This window comes from Eurosta solidaginis, chromosome 4 (assembly GCF_040869045.1).
Source record: "Eurosta solidaginis isolate ZX-2024a chromosome 4, ASM4086904v1, whole genome shotgun sequence".
Lineage (NCBI taxonomy): Eukaryota > Metazoa > Arthropoda > Insecta > Diptera > Tephritidae > Eurosta > Eurosta solidaginis.
The window spans coordinates 73051553-73079204 of record NC_090322.1 but is presented as its reverse complement, the minus strand read 5'-3'; the positions used below and the strand labels follow the sequence as shown (position 1 = coordinate 73079204).

General features: G+C 37.8%; 1 long non-coding RNA gene and 1 pseudogene across 3 annotated transcripts; one reads left to right on the top strand and one right to left on the bottom strand.

The window, feature by feature from the left end:
• Window positions 1-6282: 6282 nt before the first annotated feature.
• Window positions 6283-13779, bottom strand: LOC137249974 (uncharacterized). Of its 3 annotated transcripts, XR_010952667.1 has the most exons (4): window positions 13627-13779; window positions 13324-13554; window positions 10599-10821; window positions 6283-6712 (listed from the first exon to the last, which is right to left on the bottom strand). It is a non-coding gene; the product is annotated as an uncharacterized lncRNA (long non-coding RNA). The 3 variants fall into 3 exon arrangements; XR_010952666.1 differs by having other exon boundaries at window positions 10599-10834; window positions 13324-13779; XR_010952665.1 differs by having other exon boundaries at window positions 13324-13779.
• Window positions 13780-17266: 3487 nt separating this feature from the next.
• On the top strand, window positions 17267-27268 carry LOC137249969 (protein transport protein Sec31A-like; annotated as a pseudogene).
• The last annotated feature ends 384 nt before the right edge of the window (window positions 27269-27652 follow it).

Sequence of the window (27652 nt, the reverse complement as noted above, 5' to 3'; positions counted from 1 at the left end):
CTAAGCTTTCTAATTCAAAAATTCCATTTTCTGTTTATTATTATTACTTGTGTTTTGGAACGAACTCACCCAAGTCAGGTTGCAGGCCATTGGTGTTGGCTCTGCCGTTGTCGCTGTCGTTGCAGGTTGGTGTTGGTACTGTTCGTGGTTGTTGCGCTCTGGTCCGAGGTGATGAAATGAACCTGGTGGCAATATTACTTCGTGTTGACCTTTACGATCTCGATGACTTGGTGCTAATTTTGGGCGTTCGTGGTGTTACGCTGCCGCGTACTGCTGCCGTTTCTTAACTGTCCTTATGTTACTACGAAAAACAATTGCGTGGTTGCGGTTGACTAAGATTGGTCCTTTGGTGTGGATTAGTTGCTTTGCTTTATATACGTGTGTTTTTATGCTTGGTGACGATGATTTGATACTGTCACCGGAGACTGATCATTTCAAGTAATTTTAATAAAACTTTGCAGATGTAAACAAAGCCAGGTGTTGAGCGTGCAATCGTCAGAATGTTTTATAGGTATAAGTATGTAACTTTTTCACAAAATTTGGATGGACATCCTCACAGTAATAATGTATGTTTGTTAAGGTTTATCACACAACGATTAAGCTATTTTATTAAGTTGCTCCACTTTCAGTCCAAACAGAAGTCAATGATCAATGAAATTCTATACATTAGTTCCTTCCAAATAACCATAATACGTAATTCTTCCAACTGCAATTCCAGTCATTTTATAGCATTTATTGTACACCGATGAGAATAAACTGTCTGTATGCGCTTCGCGTTCAACCGTCCCTTTTGTTGCTTTTTCTTCAAATACCTTTCAACGAATTTATCGAAATTGTAGTAATAGTATTTTTAAAATAATACTTCCATTATTTTTAAAATTTTGCGCCCGAATTGTAATAAAATCTGTAATTTTCTTTTTTTTTGGAGTTTTTCTCGTTTTTTTTCCTCCGTGTAGTGATGGCTCGATATTTCGCTATTGGTGATTGCATCGCCGCTATTGACAAATCGCTAATAGCTATAGCTATTGCAATCCAAATATATCAGTGATTGGCTATTTTCCTTCATTCGATTCTTTTGAATGACAATCACCTCTGGCAGAATATCGCCAATAGCTATTATAGCGATTGGCGATTTTCCTTCAGCATGAAATTCTAATACTAATAGCAGCGATGCAATCATCGATAGTGAGATATCGTTCATCATTGCTCATCTGTGTGCTTTACTTTGCGAAACAGCGAAAGGAACAAAGCAAACTTGTGCAACAACTAGAACGACGACATTGTGAAGTCGGCTAGAAAAGCAGCCACGTGGTTTGGGTAATTTTTACAGACAAGCGAAAGATCGAACTCAAAAATAATCAACGCAAAGATCAAAGAGACCGCAAGGCACAACTCATTCAAGAGCAATTATCGAAGTGCAGAGGTATATAGAAGAAACTGTAATTGCACGAAAAGCTGATCCTTTTTATGGTGGCAGAAAAACAATTACAAGTATCCCAATCTATCTCCTATAGCTCGCGAAAAGTTGGGGTGTTTAGGAACATCGGTTCCCTGTGAAAGACTTTTTTCTCAAGCCGGCCTTATTTTAAGCGAGAGAAGAATGCGCTTAGATGATGAAAAGGCTAAAATGCTTATCTTTTTAAACGCCAATCATAAAATATAAAATTCGTTATATTTTGATTTTTTATTTAAGTATTTATAATAAAATAATTAATATTTGTCAAAATATTAAACAAGCAATATAAGTTAATTTTAAAACTTTAATTTCATGAAATGTATAAAAGAAATGGAATGACTGAATTTTTTTGTTTTTAATTACACTATGTGACGCCAAATAGACATGGGTCTTTAGACTTGGCCTAAGATTGATTGCCTGTGTTATTCATAAGTTCATACTTCTAGGCAGTAGCCGTTAACAGTTTTATAAAATTTGTGTTTTTGATGGTAAAATAAAACAATTATAGAAACATATATCACTCGTCTTATTGTAAACAGATTAACTCAAAATTTAAGGTTTTTGGGAGAATGCAATTCAAGATTTGTCATATGGTTTGTATATGGTTGAATTTTCCGGCTAATTTCTAGGGAACTGCAGTGGGTGGCTAATTTTCTGCTAAAGAATATTTTTTATAATAGTTTGAAGAATTTGCTATATTTTTCCTCTGTATTTTTCATTAAAAATTGATTCACTTTACTGTACAAATTTATGCAGCCAAATACAACTTTCAGAATAAATTCATACGGAGTATTTCTGAATACATCGGTGTAGTATAATATAGTAAATAAATCATGTTTTTATGGTGTTACATATACAGATTTATTTCGGGTTGATTCATCTTACATTTAAAAATCAAAGCATTTTCAATTAACAAAATTTATAAAACAAAGATGCATATACATTTATTTCAGCTAGTTTCATCTCATTGAGTGTAATACGAGTCTGAACATATTGTCGTCAGCCAGTTAATAATATATATAATAACATCTCAGAAAATTAGAATTTCACATTACATTAGTTTACAATTAAAGGTACATACTTTTTTCTTTTTATTCCAATTTTGGTTCATATATTCTAATAAAATTTAATTTAGTATAAATTAATGTATAACATTCAATCTACTCTGGTAAAAAGACTTAAACATTCATTTTTTATATACAAGTATACAAATAATTGCAGATTCGCTTATTAAAGATAAATTAAAACGATCGCCATAGCTGTAAAAAATAGTCATAGCTATAAAAAATAGCCATACCTATATTCACTGATAGCTCAAAATCGCTCTTCTGTATGGAATCGCTTGTTGAAATAAAGCGATCGCTATAGCTATAAAAAATAGCCGATATTCAAAAATAGCCATATCTATTTTCACTGATAGCTCAAAATCGCCATATCGTCCATCACTACCTCCGTGTGTATCGGGCGGAAACTCATGGTAGTCAGCAAAAATTTTCTTAGTGATGGCCGGTCTGTCTGTTCCCTTCCTTTCGATATTTTTCTTTTTTTATCGCCACTTTCACCACATCGCTAGGTGTGTTCGCGTGAACACGCTCCCAAGGGGATCATGGCCGTAGACCGCAGCAGCAGACCGTAACATCATATCTTTTGCCAACACAGGTTAGCGATGTGCTTGCACAGGAAAAGATTTCAATTGGAAAACAAAAACCACTTAAGAGAGTTTATTTATTATTAAAGTACTTACTTTTCTTTATATAAACAGTACTAATTTAAGTTGCAATTTCATGTAATAATAAGGGATGTCGTGATACGATTGCTGTCAGAACTAGATTTGAAACCAATCAATACTCCTGCTAAGGGTTGCAGAATTATTGCTCCAATGATTAGATTTAGAACAGTAATAAGTCTGACTCAATTACTAGTCGTACATTTTTAAGTTCCTCAATTACGACAGCAATCGGATTCCACGACACCTTTGAATATTCTTGATCTGAAAAAAGAGTAAACCTAATCTGAATTTCTACTAAGCTTTAAGTTGTAGATTATTCAAATAATTGAAGTTTTTTCTAAAGCTTAATACTATTTTTTTGCTCGCTTAGAAATGATTTCAATTGGAAAACAAAAACCAATTAAGCGAGTTTATTTATTATTAAAGTACTTCTTTTTTATATGTACTGTATTAATATAAGTTCCAATTTCATGTACATATATAATAATATTGAAAATAATAAGTATTGAAATTCAATTTTTTTGGTTCATATTTAATTCATATGGCTGCTCCAGTTAAAGTAAATCTGCAGGTAAAATTCACGTTATATGGCGGTTATATAAATAGTAAAACCGCAGTAAAATTGATTGTCAAATGACTCAAAAATGTAGAGTGAAATGACGGAGAATATGACCGCCATTTGATGAGCATTGTGAGTGAGCAGCACAGTACTATGCTCACATCCTATAGGTGAGAGCGGAATGCACGATCACATTAATAGGAACGAAACGGAAAATTTGGTCACAAAACCTAATCCGCCCATGCAAATGTGATTATGAATATAACCGCTGGGAAAAGTTACAATGGCCGTAAAATAGCTAGTCAAATGACGTGGAGCGCTTTTGCAGGGTTATGACCACACCTCGTGTTCCAATGGTACATGAACCAGTGGACAGAGATTTAACAAGCAAATGCAACAACAATGAGAACCATATGGATAGATATCCGTCTCCGCTATTCGGATCAACCCGTTTTATAGCGAGTTACCCTGCAAAAATTGTTGGATTACGTGTTCCATTTTCTTCACGTTGGAGTACTCTAACAATACTCCTTTGCAATGCGTTTGCGGACCACCATCAGGCGATCATTGCTCGTTTTTCACCGATCGTGGTCACGACACGATGGCGATCAAACAGAGTTGCCAAGAATAAAATATTGCATAAAAATAACTGATAATAAAATTTTACTATGGCAACTCTGATAAAATGCGTACTGGTTTTATGTATACATACTATAGTACAGAGAAATATTAGTTTCTTTAGTCACGCAAATGCTAAATAACATAAGAATATTCGTAGTAAAAAATATAAAAGTTGTATTGCCCCTCTTCATTTTCATTTTAAATAAAATTCCCTCCGGTAATTCTTTCCGACACAATTCCTCTTTAGTACTTTGGCATATGATCCTCTGTGGGTGCTCCATGGAGTACAACAGTGAAAGTACTTTGGAAAGTACGCTCACGTATGTACTCTATGGAATACTCACAAACAAAGCGAGAGTGGGATCACCTACTCCTCTCCTATGACATCGCAATGTTAATTGGAGCACATTTTTTGTATGAATACAGATTAGTTTTGGAACACTCCTATACTCCAAAAGGAGTATTCCTTACATTATTTATGGAGTACTCGCGTTTTTTGAAGGGTATTTCCCACTGCCGCGAGTCTTCAATAATTGCCGCTGGATAGATCTCCTAAAAATTATCGAAGTGATGATTAGCGGTGTCTTTTTACCCGCAAATGTAGATGCATCAAAACAAACACGACTAGTATACCGGTTTTTGTGTGAGTTTAAACTACAGTTAAAGTTGACACTTTGGCCGCTTAATCTGACCTCCCCTTCAAAAAACGCGAGTACTCCATAAATAATGTAAGGAATACTCCTTTGGGAGTATAGGAGTATTCCAAAATTAATCTGTATTCATACAAAAAATGTGCTCCAATTAACATTGTGATGTCCTAGGAGAGGAGTAAGTGATCCCACTCTTGCTTTGCTTGTGAGTATTCCATCGAGTACATACGTGAGAGTACTTTCACTGTTGTACTCCATGGAGCACCCACAGAGGATCATATGCCAAAGTACTAAAGAGGAATTGTGTCGGAAAGAATTATCGGAGTGAATTTAATTTAAAATGAAGGTAAATGAAGAGGGGCAATACAACTTTTATATTTTTACTACGAATATTCTTATGTTATTTAGCATTTGTGTGAATAAAGAAACTAATATTTCTCTATACTATAGTATGTATGCATAAAACCAGTGCGCGGTTGCATTTTATCAGAGTTGCCATAGTAAAATTTTATTATCAGTTATTTTTATGCAATATTTTACTTTTGGCAACTCTGTTCGATCGTCATCGTGTCGTGATCACAGTCGATGAAAAACGAGCAATGATCGGCTGATGGTGGTCTGCAAACGCGTTGGAAAGGAGTATTGTTAGAGTACTCCAACATGAAGAAAATGGAAAACGTAATCCAACAATTTTTGCAGGGTCGTGAACCATATGGATCACATTGTTGGTGCATTTGCATGTTAAATCTGAATCCGTATCTGGTTCATGTAACATAGGAACACTAGGTGAGATGTCCTACAAGGCAGGTACCCGTTACCTAACCGATTACTTAATCGTCACCAATAACTTGGTCACCAACAGCCCTACAAGACAGGTACCCGTTACCTAATCGATTACTTAATTGTTACCAATAACTTGGTCACCAATTATCGCCTTAATGACTTTTACATTGCTGTCGTGAAAAAGGTAACGCATGCGCTCTCTCAAAATAGTGTACGTGGGACTCGCTTTCTCGCTCTTGCCTATTGTGTTTTCTACATTCCTTCTCGCTCAATGTTATTTACATTTTTAAGTTACTTTATTAGGTATGTTTTCGGTATCGCTAACCAAAACATATGCAACAACAACAACACGGGTAACTGGCCTATCGGTTACCCGTACCGGTTACCTTCTGTCAATTCGCTTTTTATATGAATGAAACGCGTCCCTTTTGTTTAGATAATATTTAATTAAGAATTAATTATGTATACAATGGGTTTTACAAATAATTTCCTTAATTTTCTAGTAAACCTTACATATGTGCATATTTATATGTACAAACTACATATGTAAAGACATAAACTCATTCGTAGTCGTGCCCTTTCTGAAACCATTTTGAGTTTCGAAGCTCACACTGATGGTGCTCAATTTTTCCTGCGCGGGTGGTGTTGTTAGTATCAGTTTGCATAGCTATGAGTGTTGTAGATATAATACCGGAATATATGCAGCCCCATTTCGTGCTATCAAAGTCGATTGCAGGTGATGTTGAGCCTTTGAACTTGACTCTTTCCCATAATATGCGTGGTAGGGCCTTATATGTGATACTAAAAAGGCCGAGGGACAGTTGTCGCAGTTTTCTTGTAGTTTGAGCAAATGTACGTTCTTCTTACAGCCACAGCTGCAATATTGCTATGCCCACATCGTCAAATCGAATTACCTAGAATGAAAAAGAAACGAATATCAGTAAGGATAGATAATAAGTTTTTAATATAACCGGAAGTGCTTAATAAATACAAGATACTCAAGGGGATTTCAGATAACCAGAATCAGGACCTGTAAAGTAAATTCAAGTGAACCTCCACCATGCCAAGGCATCTTCCGGTAGCGGGGGTACCCGAAGATTATAACAAGGGATAATTGATAGATGTTGGGGTAATAGATAGTAAATTAGGCGTGCTACAAAAACAAAAACGAATAAATGCAGATTATTGTTTAATCCATTATGCGAAGTTCTTTGAATGGATGTGCAAATTGCAACGGGCAAAGTACTGCTATAACTGCTTTCCCCGAGTAACCCGGGAACGAATTGATATGACTACGTCTATTCTTCTTTAGCAGCAGTGCCGAGCACCAATTCCCTTTTGGACAGGAAAGTAAACGTTTGGTTGTCTGCAAGTTTATCATATGCCAGTACAGAACATACTCGTTCGCTGGATCTGAGCAGTACATCTAATTTTCCCAGATTTTCTGGGCTCAGCGAGGGTATCCTCCTGAATGGTGCATGTGTACCCTGCTGCCTTGCCTGGCCGCTCACCCAACAACACCAGGCACGACGTAACTTGCCTTGCGACACCCAAAGTGCACTCACGCTTCTCATGTCTCCAGCGGGTTAGTGGGCTTAGAGTATACACGTGGTAGCTATGCCTGTCGTAAGAGGCGACTAAAATACCAAATTGATTCAAGGGGTTTTGTAGCGCAATCCTTTTAATGGGTTGCCAGCGCAATATATAGCCTCTCCAAACCAATTGTCAACGTCACCTACCCGTGGCGAATCCTGTTTCTTTAACAGCCGAGGCTCTGGCGACCTCATGTTCCTTATGGATCTACATTTGAAGGCGCTTAGTTAGCTGACATCGCTTACTTAACCGGTAGATTCTAAAGTAAAAACCAAAACACAAAATATAGGTTAGGTTGAAATGGCCGGTTCATGAGGATCTCACATAGACTGAATGAGTCCGTAGTGTTACCAGAAGTTTGTTTTAACGACCAAGCTGAAAACCCTATCAAGAACCAGGACCTATGTTATAAAAAAACTCAATCCTCTTGACAAATACTAGAAGCTTCCTAGGACTTAAGCCACTTGCTGCTTCTAGTTCTGACAGCTTTATCACTCCTAATAGCTGGAGCCTTAGCCTGGCAAGCGCAGGGCACGATATTTCTCAGGGGGCCCGGTATTTCTCGGGGGGCCTGCGATTTAGAGGTACTAAGACATTTTTTTAATTCAGGAGAGTCTTTAGTTGTTCCATGTGGAAATTTTAAGCCGAATTTCAAAAGCAACGAATATTGATAATGATTTTTTACCTGGTCCCTCGAACTGTGAGGAGACAATAAAAACATCAAACAAAAATATATGTTTACATGAATCCGAAATCGTAAAGTTTTCGTGGTAACACTGATGAAGGTTCATCTTCAAAAAGCCTTCCAACAATACCACCAACTCTGTATCAAAGTCTAGATTATTTAAACGACTTCGATATCGGTACCGTGAATAATGAATTTTTGCGATCTGAAGAAGTCAACGAAATAATTCGTCGAGGTCATCAAAAGTGCCCTGCTATTTTTCCACGTGATTGTCATGACGAGGCATTTCCTACCTCGTTGTTAAACAGAATCTTGCCAAATGGAGAGAAAGTGGAGCGTCACTGGTTGGTGTGGAGTGCCAGTAGCAATGCTTTTTATTGCCTACCATGTCGTTTGTTAAGCGCCAATACTTTAAATCGACCCAAAATTTGTTGTCCTGGCGAATATTCGAAATTCCAGGTATGGAAGAAGCTATACGCTAAACTGTCATCACACGAAAATACTGAAGATCACATTAAATGTTATATTCAATGGCGATCTCTACAAAACCTAATTCGAAAGGAGGCTACAATTGATACACTTATCAATGACCAGCTAGTCACTGAAACTCAAAAGTGGAAAGAAATTTTATATAGAATTTTGGACACTATTTTTTTTTTTCAAAAAGCGAAAGGATGGAAATTTTTTGGGCATCTAAGATCTCATAAGCCATTATGATCCGATACTTAGAGATCATTTGGAGAAAGTTAGGATTTCACAATAGCAGCACAAACGTTTACAAGTTCACTATCTTTCCCCAGACATTCAGAACGAGTTTATAGAAATTTGTGCAAAGCATGTGAGGGAAACTATATTAGATCAAGGCAAGAAAGCTAAGTATTTTGCTATTATCGTTGATGCTATGCTTGATGTTAGTCACGTTGACTGCGTTCATTTTGCGCTCAGTCCATTTCAATTCGAAAGCAACAAATTTACAATTCCAGAACAGATTTTGGCTTTCGTGAATTGTAACCAAAAAACTGCTCAGAAAATAGCTGATCTAATTTGCCATACATTATTGAAGATTGTCGTGCACAAGGGTACGATAACGGCGCCAATATGAAAGGAGCTTACAACGGAGCACTACGTCACGTTCTCGACAAAAACTCGAATGCTGATTACTCGCCTTATGCAACCCGCAGCTATGATAGCGTTTTCTTTTCTGGATAAAGTGTTACGCAAGCGTTGTTGTTCTATTCTAAAAAACAGGCAACGCCTTTACGGGGTATTTCGTTCTTTTGTGAAAATTCTTGCCTGCTCGCAACGCAAAAGCGTTACACTTTTACCCTGTATAAAATGGCGGTGTGGCAGTGCAACTTTGCGAAACTCTCAATTCGCTCTTAAGTTCCACATATACTCTGTTAATATGAGTGAATTTGGTGAGTTGAAATGTTCTTTGTATGCACTATAAATGTTGAATATTTTCTGGGGTAGGAGTAACTCTATTGTTGTTGTTGTTGTAGCGATAAGGTTGCTCCCCGGAGGCTTTGAGGAGTATTATCGATGTGATGGTCCTTTGCCGGATACAGATCCGGTACGCTCCGGTACCACAGCACCATTAAGGTGCTAGCCCGACCATCTCGGAAACGATTTATGTGACCACATTAAACCTTCAGGCCACCCCTCCCTCCCCATCCCAAATTCCATGAGGAGCTTGGTGTCGCCATAGCCGTGTCTGTTAGTGAAACAGGATTCGCCGCGGATAGGTGAGATTGACAATTAGATTTGGGGAAGCTATATATTGCGCTGGCAACCTGCAGGGTTGCGCTACAAAGCCCCTGGAATCTGATATTTTAGTCCCCTCTTACGCATACGACAGGCATACGGCGATGTTACCGGCATTCTCAATTACATCAACAAGTTCGAATGTATCTTGCTGTCCTCAATTTGGTTCAAAACCCTACCATTAATGAAAGAAGTGTGGTCCTCCAAGCGAGAGACGCCACCACAGATGTTGAGGTCCGACATCTAGATGCCTTATTAGCTGATTTGAAGTTGATCAGGAACCAATGGGAAACAATTTTAAACGAATGCAAAACAGTTGCTATTCAATTGAACATCTCGCCAAAGTTTCCGGACATTCGAAAGAGAAAACCCAAAAGGCGTTCTGAAGATAATTTAAATGAGATGATTACGGATGATTCAGAGTCTGATTTCAAAAACAATACATTCTTGGTGATCGTTGATTCGGTAATCACTGGCATTACTGAACGATTTGCAGCTATGAGAAATTTGAACGAAAAGTTTTCCTTTTTGTGGCAATTTAAGACATGGATGAAACTACGGTTCGGGCGAGCGCAGCAAAATTTGTCGAAAAATACAAGTCGGATATTTCTCAAAGCTTAGAATGTGAAATTGTTCACTTGAAACACATTTACGAAGCAAATTTTGATAAAGGTCTGTCACCATTGGAATTGCTAAATGCCGTCTATTTTCAAAATATGTATACAATTTTCCCCCAAATTTTGTATTGGTATACGTACCTTTTGCACTTTACCTGTCACTGTATCTAGTGCAGAACGTTCCTTCAGCGTCCTTTCAAGAATGAAAGACTTTCATAGATCGTGTTCATCTAAAGAGCGAGTTTTAGGACTTGCCACGCTTTGTGTTGCATCCGTTTTGGCAAGACAGTTAAATTTTGATATTATTATAAAAAATTTTGTAGCGAAAAAAGCAAGTAAAGCCACTCTTTGATATCCGAACATTCTATATTGAATAACTAAAATTTATAATCATCATTAAATTTATCAGAAATGTATGAAAATGTTACCAAATAACTAGAAAAGATTATTTGAAATAATATGTGGCTGTTAAAAGAGAATTTTATTTCTACGTTACAATAAAATAAAACAAATAATAAATATTCTGTGTTAATTTTATTGTCAGCTCTTAGCCAAAAATCATTTAGTTGATGTGGCAAACATTTTTTTTTTTATGTAATCCATCAATAATGATTTATGAATGAAACGTCATTAATTCACGTTAATCAAATGTATTAGTGGATTTTTTATAGGGGGCCCGTAAATTTTTAGTCCCGGGCCCGGAGTTTCTCTCTACGGCCCTGGTTCTAAGACGCCAGAGGGGATTGAAGCCAGAGTCTCCGGACCCAGAGCCAAAATATCAGTACCTCTAAAAGCACATACGAGCAGCTTTCAAGCGGAAGTATTCGCCATACGTTGGTGCGCTAAGCTGAACCTTCAGCGCTGATACTCCAATGAAACAATTGCCATACTCATTCAGACAGTCAGGCCCCACTAAAGGCAATTGTGGCGTTCGAAATAAAGTCAGCACTGGTCCTTGGGTGCACAACGTAGTACTGCTGCACTGGGTCCCAGGCCACAGGGGAGTACAGGGTAATGAGCAAGCGGACTCTAGTGTTTCGTTTGTTGCGTCCCTCCCACAAATTATCATCCTCCCAGCAGATCCATGCAGCGGGTCTGCGCCATACTCTCCTCCTCCGGGAAGGTATCGAACCCAATACGTGCCCTTCTCCTGACCCTGGTCATGAGAAATGGTTTTGCTGCGTTTGCCGGAAAAGAATCTTTTTAGGACGGTCATACTCTTGTCAGTGTGTCACGTGCAAGGGATGGTTGCATCGGACAGGTTGCTCTGGGCTTGATCCCAAAACCCGACGTCCTCGTAACTTTTACAAATCTTTTATGGCTTTTTTTTTTTCACGCCCTTATTACATTAAGAGAAAATACGGCACCTGAGAACACAGCCGTATGAAGCTGAAAAACACAAGCAGGTCCTGAGTGAACTCCACAAACAGGCGTCGGACCTCTATGCCAGGAATTGCCCGGTGAATCCTGTACTCAAAGAAAAAAACTAGCAGAGTAGGAACGCACTCTCCCTAAGGAAACGGGAGTCACTCTAGCCCAACTTCGATCTGGATACTGTAACAGGTTAAACTCTTACCTATCCAGAATCAACCCCGACATACAAAACATATGTCCTGCTTATAATGTGTCCCCACATGACACCAACCATCTCTTTAGCTGTATTGTGGAATCAACGCCTCTAAAACTCCTCTCATTATGGTCCACCCCTGTTGAAACTTTCTGTTTCCTTGGACTCCCGTTAGAGGACATTGATGACAATTTGTGATCTGTAGCACCTATTGGATGGGGCGAAGCACTGCTACAACAAGCCTGCTCTTGGACAACCCGGAAAGAGAGGCAGGAACTGCATGACCCATCGATCCCGAGCCGTTCCTGTCAGTTGGCTCACAGGGGCATTTATTAGGAGAAGGGGGGGGGGGGGGGGGGGGGAGAAGAACACTGGAGCAATGCGCCAGGTTTGAGACAATCTAAGTTACTGTTAGGAAGTTATAGCACAAGTCGCTACAGGGCAATAATAGACCTATCGAAAGATAACCGAAGAATCCCAAGAGATATTCTTACAGGGCATTATAGACTGAGCAGCCGTATGCAGAAAGTGGGCATACTATCGAATAACACATGCCGATTTTGTGATCGATCAGCAGACGGCGGACCATATCCTCCAAGAATACGAAGCAATCTCAAAAAGTAGGGCTAAGGTTATGGGCTCACCATGGCCAGTGCATTCCCACATTTAATCCCTCAAGCCAAGAACTCTGCTAGGGTTCATCAAAGAAGTCGGCTACGATGAGGTGCTGTGAAGGAGATGTGCAAGTCACTGTGCAACCCTCAATAAATTATCTATCTACGTTCCGGTAACAAGCACCATTGAGGTACTAACCCGACCATCTCCGGAACTATTGATATGACTACATTGAACCTTCTAGGGATTGAATATTAATAATGAACGCAATGCAAAAGTCTGCTAAAATTTACCATTCTCCATGGAATGCTACATATATAACTTCCCACGTTTTGAATCAGTAATGAAAAGAGCAAAATTTACTAAAATTTTAACTGGTTGTGGGTAAGGTGTTGATGTCCTCTCTTAACGCAATGTAATGGCAACGGCGACGCAGGGAAAATAATAAAAATCCTATAAATCTACTGATCATAATTAATTAATCTCTCCCTTTCTATGCAGTTGTATGCATACATACATATGGGTTTTGTTCTCCAAGCGCTATTTAAAGAAATCAATTGGTATTTACATGAACTCTTTGGTATTTGCCTTCTTCAGTTGATTATCAACAAAAGCATGACAAATTATCACTAACAAATTCATACATGTTGTTTATATATTTAATATGGTAGGCAATTTACTTACCCTTTCTGGTGCGATGATCCTGGACAATCGGGCCTGACTAGACGAGATTTATTTTGCTTTAACATAGCGTGCTTAACGCGAACCATATCATGTTAGGGCACAATTTCGATTATGCAACCAATCAAAGAAATGTCGTGCTTGTAATACTGCTATGATAGCAGCAGCAGCTCCCGGTGGCGGCACATAAACAACAGTTGCATGCGTATCAGTTGCATTCTTTGCCTCGGCTACCTATTCAATTTTAATTCACATTACATTATCTACTATTGCAATTTTTAATCAATACAAATCAATATAAATTACCGAAGCAAATACTGGCAAACCAAGATGCGTAGTTCCACCCTTTTTTGGGAAAATACATAAAACCAATTTTTTACCGTATTCTAAAGCATGTTGGTTGTGGAAAGTACCTTGTTTACCGGTAAATCCTTGGCAAATGAACGTGAATCTGCATTTAATTGTTGGTTTCTTGTTGTTTTGGCATATCCTGAGCTGAATCGCACCCCGGCAGAGATGATATATATTAGAATAATAAAACATTTTTTTATTATTTAAAAATACACATACGTATGAATGAAAAGTAGAGAGTAAATAATGTTGCTTTGGTTGTAGCGATGAGGACATCCCCCGGGAGCGATTTAGTATGACCACCTGAAACCTTCTAGACCATCCCGTCGATTCTATACAACTTTCAGATTCTAAAAACGGATCTCGACACGCGTCTTTTGATATCACCTTTGTTTAGGTTGTGCACTGTCTTGAAAACGTTACCTTTTTTGGTTTTGGAAATCGAATCTTCCAATTCCAATTGGTGGTAAGAGGACTTGGCTGCCTCTAGTTAATGCGCCAGGTTAATTTAGAAGTGCCTAAACAGCTAACACACGTCACACCTAAAAGCCCGTAGCTCAAGCACTTTTTTAGTTTTTTAGTTTAATTACCACAATTATAGTTTTTCATCGTTTTAAAATGTTCCCGGAATAATTAATAAATTGTCGTATTAAGATGACGCTGTCATTTCGATGACAGCAAGAAACGTCGATGTGTTAGTGGAGAGCGAAAAAAGCTTTGAATGTGTGGGTGAACTAGTTACCTCCGTCTTGTAGGGAGGCATGCTTAACCAACGAACCGATATCATTTCGTTACGATTATTAACGTTAATAAACGAAACAAAGTCATTTCGTTTCGTTTATTAACGTTAAGAACGTCAAATTAACGAAATGATTTTGTTTCGTTTTGTGCCATAACAAAACAAAATCAAATCGTTTATGTTGATTATTAATTTCAAAGTATGCTGGCAAAGCTGATTGATGGCGGAGTCATTAAAGGTGAAAGCATTAGCCAAGCTGATTGCAACTTTTCTCATGAATTTTGACAGTACGAACATTTCTCAGAGAATTTTTGACATTACCACCATCGAATTACACAAACAAATTACATGGAGTTTGTGTGTATGTGCGCTCGCTGTTACCACCTTACGGCTTCACCATGGCTATAGCATTGCCAGCATAATTCAAACATAAAGTATCACGTTTTTGTTAACGTTTTTAACGTTAACGAAAGCTTTTCGTTTCGGTTAAAAACGAGATACAATTTATCTTGATAATTTCTTTATCGATAATATTTCGAAGTGTTTTAACGGAAACGGTGGAAATTTTTTGATAAACGATTAGCTTAACGTTAAGTTGCATCCCTGGTCACCAATTATCGTCTTAATGACTTTAATATTGCTGTCGTGAAAAAGGTAACGCACGCGCTCTCTCAAAATAGTGTCCGTGCGACTCGCTTTCTCGCTCTTACCTATTGTGTTTTCGACATTCCTTCTCGCTCTATGTTATTTACATTTTTAAGTTAGGCAAGGTGCACACGAGGCTACGCGTCATAGACGCGTACAAGATATTTCACATAGCTACAATTTCTCTACGCCTTAAGATCTGCACACGAAGCAAACAATTATTGAAAAAAATAAAAAATTTAATTTCTTCAGCTATATCCGTCCCCGAAACCAAAGGAAAATAGGTATTAAACGTTGTTTGCATCCCCGTGCCTTTGTGAATTATGAAAGACAATTTTATACCACCGCGGACTAGAGAAAAGGGTGATTTCTAGTTTCGAACACTTTTTAGCCTTTTAAACGCTTCAACAATGTCTAGCCACGCTGTTGTGGTATTTAATACTCTTTTTCGCTTTGGTAATATACCTTTCACGCACTTTTGTTAACTAAAGTAACATTTTTTAACCAATTACACAAATTTGCATACAAAAAAATGTAAACAAACATCTTGTTCTTCCTTTTTTTCAAGCGTACGTACGTTCAGCGACCAACATTGCTGTACGCTTGGCTACACGAGAATTTCATGATTTGTCGCTTTCATGCAGCTGACGCCTCGTATGCAGCTCTCCATTCAAATACATGTGTTCGGCATCAAAGCGTACAAATTTCGACTGCAGCGTCTATGACGCGTAGCCTCGTGTGCACCTTGCCTTACCAAAACATATGCAACAACAACAACACGGGTAACTGGCCTATCGTTTACCCGTACCGGTTACCTTCTGTCAAATCGCTTTTTGGATGACCCTGCAAAAATTGTTGGATTACGTGTTCCATTTTCTTCATGTTGGAGTACTCTAACAATACTCCTTAGCAATGCGTTTGCCGATCACCATCAGCCGATCATAGCTCGTTTTTTAACGACAGAGATCACGACACGATGATGATCGAACAGAGTTGTAAATGTAAAGTAAAATATTGCATGCAAATAACTAATAATAAAATTTTACTTTGGGTACTCTGATAAAATGCAACAGCGCACTGGTTATATGTATACATACTATAGTATAGAAATATTAGTTTCTTTATTCACGCAAATGCTAAATAACATAAGAATACTCGTAGTATAAAATATAAAAGTTGTATTGCCCCTCTTCATTTACTTTCATTTTAAATTAAATTCACGTCGATAATTCTTTCCGACACAATTCTTCTTTAGTACTTTGGCATATGTCCTCTGTGGGTGCTCCATGGATTACTACACTGAAAGTACTTTGGAAAGTACTCTCACGTATGTACTCTATGGAATACTCACAAACAAAGCGAGAGTGGGATCACCTACTCCTCTCCTAGGACATCGCAATGTTAATTGGAGCACATTTTTTGTATGAATACAGATTTATAGTCGTGCCATTTTTGAAACCTTTTTTCGAAGCTCAGAGTGATGCTGCTCAATTTTCCCTGCGCTGGTGGTGTCATTCAACATCAGTTTGCAGAGAGTTTTGTAGGTATAATACCGGCGATGTTGAGCCTTTGGTCTTGACCCTTTCCCATAATATACTTGTTAGGGTCTTAAGCTGAAACCAGGAGAAGTTGATCCAAATCCCGAGACGAAGCCTGCACATCCCGATCCCAAAGATATGGATGAAGATGGTATGCAAATTAAAAATTTTTTTTTCGCTGTAATTTAAAATATTTAAATGTAAATAGAACTGGAAATGCTGTCTGAGGCACGTGCTCGTCTTGCCAATACACAGGGCAAAAAAGCAAAGCGTAAAGCACGCGAAAAACAATTGGAAGAAGTACGTCGATTGGCCGCACTGCAAAAGCGTAGAGAATTGCGTGCTGCCGGTATTGGTAGTGGTAATCGCAGACGTGTTAAAGGCATCGACTACAGTGCAGAGATACCATTTGAAAAGCGACCCGCTATTGGTTTCTATGACACCTCAGAAGAAAATGTTGAAAAACTAGAACCAGACTTTAATAAAATGCGCCAACAGCACCTGGATGATGAACTGCGTTCAGAGAAAGAAGAACGCGAACGCAAGAAAGATAAACAAAAGCTCAAGCAACGTAAAGAAAATGATATGCCCCTAGCTATGTTGCAAAATTTAGAACCCGATAGAAAGCGCTCCACCGCAACCACAAATATCCGATCGCGAGTTGCAGCAAGTGGTCAAATTGGGACGTGCTAGTGAAATAGCTAAAGAAGTGGCAGGGAAAAGTGGTGTTGAAACAACAGATGCGCTGTTAGCCGATTACTCTATTACACCACAAGTTGCAGCAACTCCACGTACACCTGCACCTTTCACCGATCGCATAATGCAGGAAGCACAGAATATGTTGGCGCTTACACATGTGGAAACACCGTTGAAGGGTGGCGTTAACACGTCATTACATGAATCAGATTTTTCAGGAGTGTTACCTAAGGTGCAATCAATTGCTATACCTAACACTGTTATTGCCACACCATTTAGGTGAGTATACATTCATAAGTTTTATTGTTTATTTTTTTCTGCGCGCATTTAGTTTTGATCCCAAACCGGACCCACCCAGGGTAATTTTTTATAAGCGCGGCCGAAGGCCGCCATCGCAGAAAGGTGTTCTATTCAAAAAAAAAACTATGGATAGAGCCCCATTTTTCGGACCCTCTCTGTGTCATTTTACGGTTTTTTGTAAATAGCTTTCGACATAAATAAAATGTTTGATTTCCGCTGTCGGATTCTTAAAACGGAGGTCGAGACGCGTCTTTTCATACTACCTTTGATAATTTTTGATTAAAATTAAGTGGTGCACCGATTTGTAAAACGTTACCGAATATTTTTGCGACAAGGCAAGCCATGTAAGATGCAACTTAAATCCACAGAACAAAAGCTCGAGAGATTTAAAAAAAATCCTTCGTTCGGTAGTCAGGCTAGTGCCAGATTGTACCGGATTCATAACCAACAAAGAACTACCAACGTCCGTAATACTCCCAAAAATTTTCCATAGTTGTTGTTATTGTTGTTGTAGCAGTGAACTTTCCATAGTTGTTCTTACCGTTAAAACAACCAACAATTCTGAAAGTACGTATTTCCCTTTTTCCCCAATGCTAGGTGAAAAACTATGTCATAATTTTATTGCTAATATATGAAGTAATCCTCTGGTATACACGAAGAATCTCGTGCGCGTGTTCCAATTAGTTTGGGTGAATTAACAATTACTGCAAAAATTTCTGAATACCTATTTCAGAAGTCCAGTATCCTCAAACAAGCGACGAATATTAAGAAACTTAGGAAAAATAATTGTGTTTTTATTCACTAAGCAAACTTTTACTAATCCCCTCATACATAAATAAAAATTGCTTATTTTTTAAGCCGTTCCATTTTCGCAGACTTCAGAAAGTTATCTGGTCTCCTACTGGCTATGATGGTGCACACACTAACGGTCTCATTGTAGGCGGTTGCGAAGGTGGTCATGTTATGATTTATTCAGCTGCTAAAATGCTCGGCAACGTAGAAGGTCTCATAGCAAGTCAAGATAAGCATACCGGTCCTGTCAGCGGTCTTGATGTTAATCCTTTTCAAACAAACTTGTTAGCTTCGTGTGCCTCTGAATCTGAAATATTTATATGGGATCTCAACAATACCACAACACACATGAATCCGGGAACTAAAACACAACCACTCGAGGATGTACAAAATGCTGCCTGGAATCGTCAGGTACTACACATATTGGCATCGGTCTTTAGCTCACGTTGTGTTATTTGGGATTTACGTAAAAGCGAACAAATTAGTAAACTCTCCGATACACAATCTCGTGTACGTTGGCATGCCATACAATGGCACCCGGATGTGGCCACACAAGTTTGGCTAGCTTCAGAAGATGATCAAGCGCCTGCGGTATAATTATGGGATATACGTTATGCCACTGCGCCTGCAAAAACGACGCAAATACATCAACGTGGTGTTTTGGGTATGTCATGGTGCCCGAGTGATGTTGATTTAATGGTATCTTGTGGTAAAGATAATCACATTTATTGTTGGAATCCAAATACAGAAATACCTGAGGGCGAAATACTTTCTGAAGTAGCAACAACGGGTACATGGTATTCTAATGTGCAGTGGTGTCCACGCAATCCTACCCTGGTCGCAAGCTCTAGCCTTGATGGTAATGTTTCTATTTATTCTCTATTTGGTGGCACCCAACACCAAGTACAAACATCGAACAAGATAGCAGATTCATTTCCTGGTATGGATCAAAAGCTCAAGCACCCATACCACAACAATCGACACAAATAGTATATCACGATTTAAAACGTGCACCCAAATGGATTAAAAGACCATGTGGCGTGTCTTTCGGGGTATGCTAATATTGTAAAATACTTATAGAATGCACATCTAAGTTTTTATATTTGTTTCAATGACAGTTTGGTGGTAAATTGGTATACTTTAATGGCAAATCGAAGCAGGTGCAGGTGTCGCAAGTGGTGACCGAACCAGATTTGGTGCAACGCGCTAACGCATTGGAACGCTCGCTCGCTGATGCAAATTATATTGATTACTGTCGCGAACGAGCCGATCAAACGCATGATCAGAATGGACGCTATTTATGGTATTTTATAAAAGCAAATTTCGAATCCAAAGGAGGAAATGTTGAATTTACTCGTTAATGATAGTCTTATGTAAACATGTATGTATGTTAGTGGCGTATTAAAAGTGTTAATTTTGTTATTTAGGTTTCAATAAGGAAGATATCGATAATAAATTTGCAATATTTGTTAAAGATGATGAAAAACCAAAAAGCGAGGTCGATCAAATGACAAATCTTTTGGCTAATCTAACGCATGTAAGTGAAATTAATTAAAACGAAATTCGTTGAAATGAAGTTTTAGGATTTGTGGAAATACACATATTGGCCTATAACTTAAACGATATGCTTACATACTATATATGCACACATTTTAAGGGTCGAATTCGTATTATAATTATTTGTATTTATATACAACCCTCTAACTTTATTACAAATACTTCTACAGCAGTTCGCTACAGAATGCCACTTCCAAAATATTTTCCTCATCTATCAACACTAGTTTACTGTGTGCTCAATTCTTCTCATCTTAATTTGGTCCAGTGTTCTGACATATTTTGTTCAAGTAGCAACATTTATGTTAAAATTATTATCTGTTCAAAAATTAATCTCAAGTTTTTCCAAACTTATTTAAATTTTATATATGTATTCTTTTTGTAGTGGACTCAGTTCTGAATCCAACATCAAGTGCGTCCGCAAAACCCCCGAATTATTTGCACTACGATCTTTGTAGGTAATTCTTTGTTATATTTATATTTTAATTACTTGTCCTTTGAATCGCAATTAATGTATTAAACATTTTTAGCAACCGATTGATAATAGCACAATATTCGATGGCATTGCGGAAAATCACAAACAGCAGCATCTCCATAATGAAAATTCCGCACAATCAACAAAACCATTTGATATTCCTAAAGGAGAACGTCAGTAGAAATAATTTCTGTATATTGTATTTAAAATTGGTTTAATTATATCTTTACAGATCCCGACAGTCTCATCACTGAGGCCATTCTCACTGGAAATTTTGAAGCTGCCGTCGAACTCTGCTACGAATCGCAACGCATTCCAGAGGCTTAATTTATCGCCTCCACAGCTGGCATTGATTTTCTTACCAAAATACATAACCGTTACTTACAAAAACAGCAAAATGAGCTATGCCAGGTTATAAGCGCCTTAATTACACGTGATTGGTTAGATATTGTCAATCGTTGTACTATATAATCATGGAAAGAAGCTTTAGTAGCCGCACTCAATCATAATGATCGTAAAGTGGTTGATATTTGTGAACGTTTAGGTGATCGGATATTGCAAGAGCGCTCGCAAAGCATTGAATATACCCGTCATGCCATGTTATGTTATGTGTGTGCGGGTAGTATTGACAAATTGGTCACCGCTTGGCATCAACTAAAAGCGTTGGAGCATCAAAATAACAATTACAAGCCCAATACTGTTGAGTTGCAAGAATTGGCGGAAATTATGATGTTAATGAGTAAGTCGCTACAACAGCAAGGCATTGCTTTGGAATTAAATGGTCACTTTGCCGATTTTATAAAAGAGTATGGTGGTGTATTAGTGTCACAAGGTGCGCTCACAGCCGCCTTAGCTTATATATTTGGATTGGGTTCGGGTAATAATGAAGAAAATATGGAATTGGTGGAATTACGCGAACGCATATATAATGCGGTAAATTATAGAAAAGAATCAATGGTTACTAATGGCCGTCTGTCGTATCATTCAAGACAGCAGCAGCAAACACAAAACACGTTGCTCTTTTTCACACGATTTACCCCAAACACAACACGGCGATTATGGGACTATGAATAGCGCCAGCCAGTTTGGTAGTACACCAACTGGTAACTGGAATGCTACAGGTATGCCAGCAGCACCTGGCGGTACCGCACCTTTAACACAACAGCCAACAGTTCAACATTTTTAAATCCATCTGCAACACCGGTGCAGACACCAGTTACAGCAGCCAAACCACCACTTTCAGGCGTTGCTATGCCCGGACATATCTCAAATGAAACATTTTCCACACAGCCACCACGACCGGCTAGTAATGCCAGTTCGCAGGGTGGTGGTATTTGCTTGACCCATCTGTTACTTCTGCTGGGCCCATGGGTAGTTATGGTGCAGGTGGCGGTTATCAACCAATGGCGCCAGCGCCAATGGCCGCTACAACCACAGTGCCCACTTTTAATGCAACTCCATTTAATGCACCGTTTGTGCCAACAGCAACGCAGTGAAATCCCATGCAACCTGCTGTGCCCATTGGTTTAGCTGGCAGCAATAACTACACTGGTGGTATGCCGGCAGATTCTGGTAATCAACAACAAGCGTTGTCTCCACCGCCGCCACCAGGGCAGAACTTGCAGCGCAACCCAACACCGCCTCCAGGCTGGAATGATCCACCAGCATTGAAGTCATCACGTGCCGTAAGTTGAGAAATATGTAGTTTGTAATACATATAAAAATATGAAAGAAAATTTTGCAGTTAATAATAAATAAATAAATGTACGCGATAACCTCCGATGAGATTTTAGGCTAAGCTTATCTTCCAATTTGCGTCGTGCTCCTTTAAATTTTTCCTACAAATTGGCAGAGAAGTTTTCACTAAGATTCTTTTCATGGCAGCAATACACTCGTAGTGCTTGCCAAATCACTGCCGAGAGGCGACCCCGCTTAGAAAGACTTTCTTCTAATGGAATAAACTTGTTTCTAAAGTGTTTATGTTTTCCGGGTCGTGAACCCATGATCTTCGGTGTGGTAGGCGAAGAACGCTACCACCACACCACGACGGCCGCCGGGCAATCTAATATCTATCTGAAATTTTTTTTTTTAATATTATTTTAATATTCGATAAACCATGAAATATACTGTAAACGGATTTTTTCATTTAAAATCCATTGAATATCAAAGCAGGTATAACTGACAGCTGAAATCAGCATCATCTCATGTCTACAAATTTGATAGATGATTTCGGTTTTCTAAATCTAAGCTAGGGTAAAAAAAAACACCACCAAATGAATATAGCTCACAGATAGAGATAATTAACTCTTATGTACATTGAGCAAATAATATAACACTGTATTTCGGCAACTTATTTTTTATAATTGTGATCTGTCCAGGACCTGCTCACTAATTACTGACCTATTTTTTGAGATGTGTGAAGTTTACTAAATAGCAAATTGTCTCAAAATATATTCTCACCTCAAAGTGTCTCTAATAGTGATTAGAGGCAGCTTACTTACTCAGATGTAAATTAACAGATATTCTTGGTATCTGGGGTATAATATAATTTTGCCAAACTGTTGTGCTGGGAAAATAAATACAAATACAATAACCGTATATACTAGTTTTTGTATGTCAAGACGTAGGGCTAAGTTTATGGGCTCACCATGGCCAGAGCATTCCCACATTAAATCACTCAAGCCAAGTGAACTGCTAAAATTCATCAAGGAAGTTGGCTTAGATGAGGTGCTGTGAAGAAGATGAGTGCACAAAAGACCAATTGTCGCAGTGCAATCCTCAATTAAATTATCTATCTATCGGTAATATCAAAGTCAGATCATAAAAGTTTCCGAACTTTACACGTATCTTTATCAAAATTTTATTCATTTTACGCTGGCAGAAAATTATTAATCACGAAAGGGATCCAAGTTTGCTCTTGAGGGCACCGCCACAATTCACCTTTGAGTTTTTTAACTCAAAAAGAGGTTATACGAGTGAATTCTCTACACAAAATTGCTGGCAGGTATCGAATGCATGCATATATGTTCCCCGTTTTTTTACTTGCAATGAGTTAGCGTTTTGCCTGCTGGCATAAATTAAGCGTTTAATTTTCCCTATAACTAGGAACTAACAGTTTTTATCTTGATTTTTAATATATGTAACTATACCAGCATGCCACGTATGCATTTCATCTGCCAAATTAAAAAAATTAAAAACTCACCTTCTTACCAAGCAGCCCAAAAAGCCGGATCCTGCACCCGCTTCCGCACCCATAACTCATCCCCTCTTTGGCGTTGATCCATATCAAAATGTTTATACTGATCAATATGGACAATATTGTAGTATCCTTTTTTATTATTTATATTTTTATTAAGAATATTCACATATAAAGAGTATAACTTCTTGAAGGTAAAAATTGAATCCAACTGAAAATTTTTGAAAATTAAAATATCAAAATTGAAAATTAAAATATTGATGGAACATATTAAAATACAAATTTCAAAGTAACTTAAACACAAAGTTAAATAAAAATAAGAACCCTACATTACGTACAATAAATATTTAAAATATCACATTCTTTTTTGTTTAAAAATTGATGTTTAGTTAAATCCTCCTGGCAGTGATCGCCAATTGTAGTATCCTTATTTATTATTTATACTCTTTATATGTGAATATTCTTAATAAAAATATAAATAATAAAAAAGGATACTACAATTGGCGATCCTGCCAGGAGGATTTAACGAAACATCAATTTTTAAACAAAAAAGAATGTGATATTTTAAATTTTTATGCGTACAATAAATATTTAAAAGATCACATTCTTTTTTGTTTAAAAATTGATGTTTAGTTAAATCCTCCTGGCAGGATCGCCAATTGTAGTATCCTTTTTTATTATTTATATTTTTATTAAGAATATTCACATATAAAGAGTATAACTTCTTGAAGGTAAAAATTGAATCCAACTGAAAATTTTTGAAAATTAAAATATCAAAATTGAAAACTAAAATATTGATGGAACATATTAAAATACAAATTTCAAAGTAACTTAAACACAAAGTTAAATAAAAATAAGAACCCTACAAATATCAGGTAAAATGCAACTAACGACAAGTATATAAGAGAATTTGTAGGTAACCTTTTCGGTGTTATTTTATTGCTTTTTCAGCCACCACCACCTACCGCCAACAGTAATATGTCAATCCAAACGCAAACTACAGCACCGGTAAATTACTATAATCCAAATATGCAGCAAAATAACAACGTAACAACACAGCAATTTCCACAACAAATGAACTTCCAAACTTCAGCTATATCACAGCAGTCGCAGCAACAACAGTCATGGAATACGCAACCACCAAATGTTGGTTAAACAGAGCAGCCTGCACCAGTGCAAAGACAACAAGAGCCACCTAAAGAGAAGCCACCACTACCAGAGGAGTACATTTATCTACAAACTGTGCTGGAAGAGTTAAAGAGTCAATGTTTGACTGTTACCGCTGATCCGGTATGTATTGCCAATTATTCTGAATTGTTGTTGTTGTTGTAGCAGTGCTTCGCCCCATCCAATAGGTGCGACCGATCACAAATTGTCATCAATATCCTCTAACGGGAGTCCAAAGAAACTTGCAGTTTCCACATTACAATTAAAGAGATGGTTGGTGTCATGTGTGGACACATTGCAAGCGGGCATACATTTTGTATGTCGGGTTTGATTCTGGATAGGTAAGAGTTTAACCTGTTACAGTATCCAGATCGAAGTTGAGCTAGAGTGACTCGCTTTTCCCTGGGGAGTATGCGGTCCTCTTCCGCAAGTTTTAGGTACTGTTCTTTGAGTACTGGATTCACCGGGCAATTCCTAGCATAAAGGTCCGACGCCTGTTTGTGGAGTTCACTGAGGACCTGCTTGTGTTTTTTTGCTTCATACGGCTGAGTTCTCAGGTGCCGTATTTCCTCATAATGCTTACGGAGATGACTCCTTAAGCCCCAAAGCGGTGTTGGATCATCAATCAGAGGTCTGTTGGGATGCCCAGGTTTCAGGGTATTCTACAGAAACTGTTCGGTTAGCATTTCATTTCTTTCCCTTATTAGGAGTTTTCTCGGTTCATTGTGTAGGTGGTGTTCCGAGGACATAAGAAGGCAGCATTTTGGCAGGCCTGTATTTTCTTCCAGTGAGTGACCTTTAGGCTTGGAGACCATATCGGAGACGCGTACCATGCAAACGTCTATTTATATTTACCCAAAGTACTGCCGATTTATCGAATTATATTAAATATTTGTTACAGCTCTGGGTTTTCCTTACAATTTCTAGTGCATGCTCTCCAAAATGTAGATCATGATCGAAAGTCACACCCAAGATTTTAGGGTGTAAGACAGTCGGTAGGGTAATGTCATATGGTCGACATTTGGCGCGGCCATGTTTTAAATAAGGTCACCGATGATTTGGTTGGTGACAATATCAGGTTTCGCGAGGCGACAAAACTCGTCTTTGGGGAGATAGCTGTTTATTTTATTACAAAGCTCATCGATGTAGGAAACAATAGCATAGGCGTAGAAGCAAAAGTGACTCCTGGTGGAAGAGGTAGCTATTGATATCTAGAAGTTAAACAGAAGTTTGAATATGAGTTTTTTTTTAAGTTATTGCAAAAAAAGCGTTGAGGATTTTTAATATCTTACCAGGTACCTTCGTACATGTTTCTAAGACTGAAAAATAAAACCTATTCAAACTCAATTTTCACCAGGACAAAGCCGCTGAGACTTCGCTATACTTTAACATACAATACTTGGTCGAGCGTTTCTTCAATAGCTCTCTAGATGTGATGGTGACAGCAGAGAAGCCCAAATGTTTACAAATGTTACACTAAAAAAAGAATCAAAATATCTGCCATTGCGTGTACGGCTCAAATACCCACAGTATATGAATGAATCGAACGCACCTAATTATCTGCCTAACGGATAGTATACATATTCATCAAATCGAAAATATTGCACCAAACGAACTGGGTCTGAATACTGAAACAGTACACATATTCAAAATCGATGAGAAGGGTGTGATGATGGTATAGGGTGAGTTGTTGAATACCATACGAAAACCACTTTAACCCATCCATATATTTGCATTACAGCTAAAGCTTTACAAACAGCAAAAATTGCTGGCGCCAAGCAATTGGAAAAAGCAGTGAAGCATTCATCCCACTGTACGGATGGTGCAAAGTTAGAAACTGCTGTTGTAACTGCGGCCACAGACACAACGGTCATCTCTACATCCCCGAGTAGCGGCTCGTCCGACTATCTATCGAAGACAGTATAATCATATCTTTTGCCAACACAGGTTAGCGATGTGCTTGCACAGGAAAAGATTTCAATTGGAAAACAAAAACCACTTAAGAGAGTTTATTTATTATTAAAGTACTTACTTTTCTTTATATAAACAGTACTAATTTAAGTTGTAATTTCATGTAATAATAAGGGATGTCGTGATACGATTGCTGTCAGAACTAGATTTGAAACCAATCAATACTCCTGCTAAGGGTTGCAGAATTATTGCTTCAATGATTAGATTTAGAACAGTAATAAGTCTGACTCAATTACTAGTCGTACATTTTTAAGTTCCTCAATTACGACAGCAATCGGATTCCACGACACCTTTGAATATTCTTGATCTGAAAAAAGAGTAAACCTAATCTGAATTTCTACTAAGCTTTAAGTTGTAGATTATTCAAATAATTGGAGTTTTTTCTAAAGCTTAATACTATTTTTTTGCTCGCTTAGAAATGATTTCAATTGGAAAACAAAAACCAATTAAGCGAGTTTATTTATTATTAAAGTACTTCTTTTTTATATGTACTGTATTAATATAAGTTCCAATTTCATGTACATATATAATAATATTGAAAATAATAAGTATTGAAATTCAATTTTTTTGGTTCATATTTAATTCATATGGCTGCTCCAGTTAAAGTAAATCTGCAGGTAAAATTCACGTTATATGGCGGTTATATAAATAGTAAAACCGCAGTAAAATTGATTGTCAAATGACTCAAAAATGTAGAGTGAAATGACGGAGAATATGACCGCCATTTGATGAGCATTGTGAGTGAGCAGCACAGTACTATGCTCACATCCTATAGGTGAGAGCGGAATGCACGATCACATTAATAGGAACGAAACGGAAAATTTGGTCACAAAACCTAATCCGCCCATGCAAATGTGATTATGAATATAACCGCTGGGAAAAGTCACAATGGCCGTAAAATGGCTAGT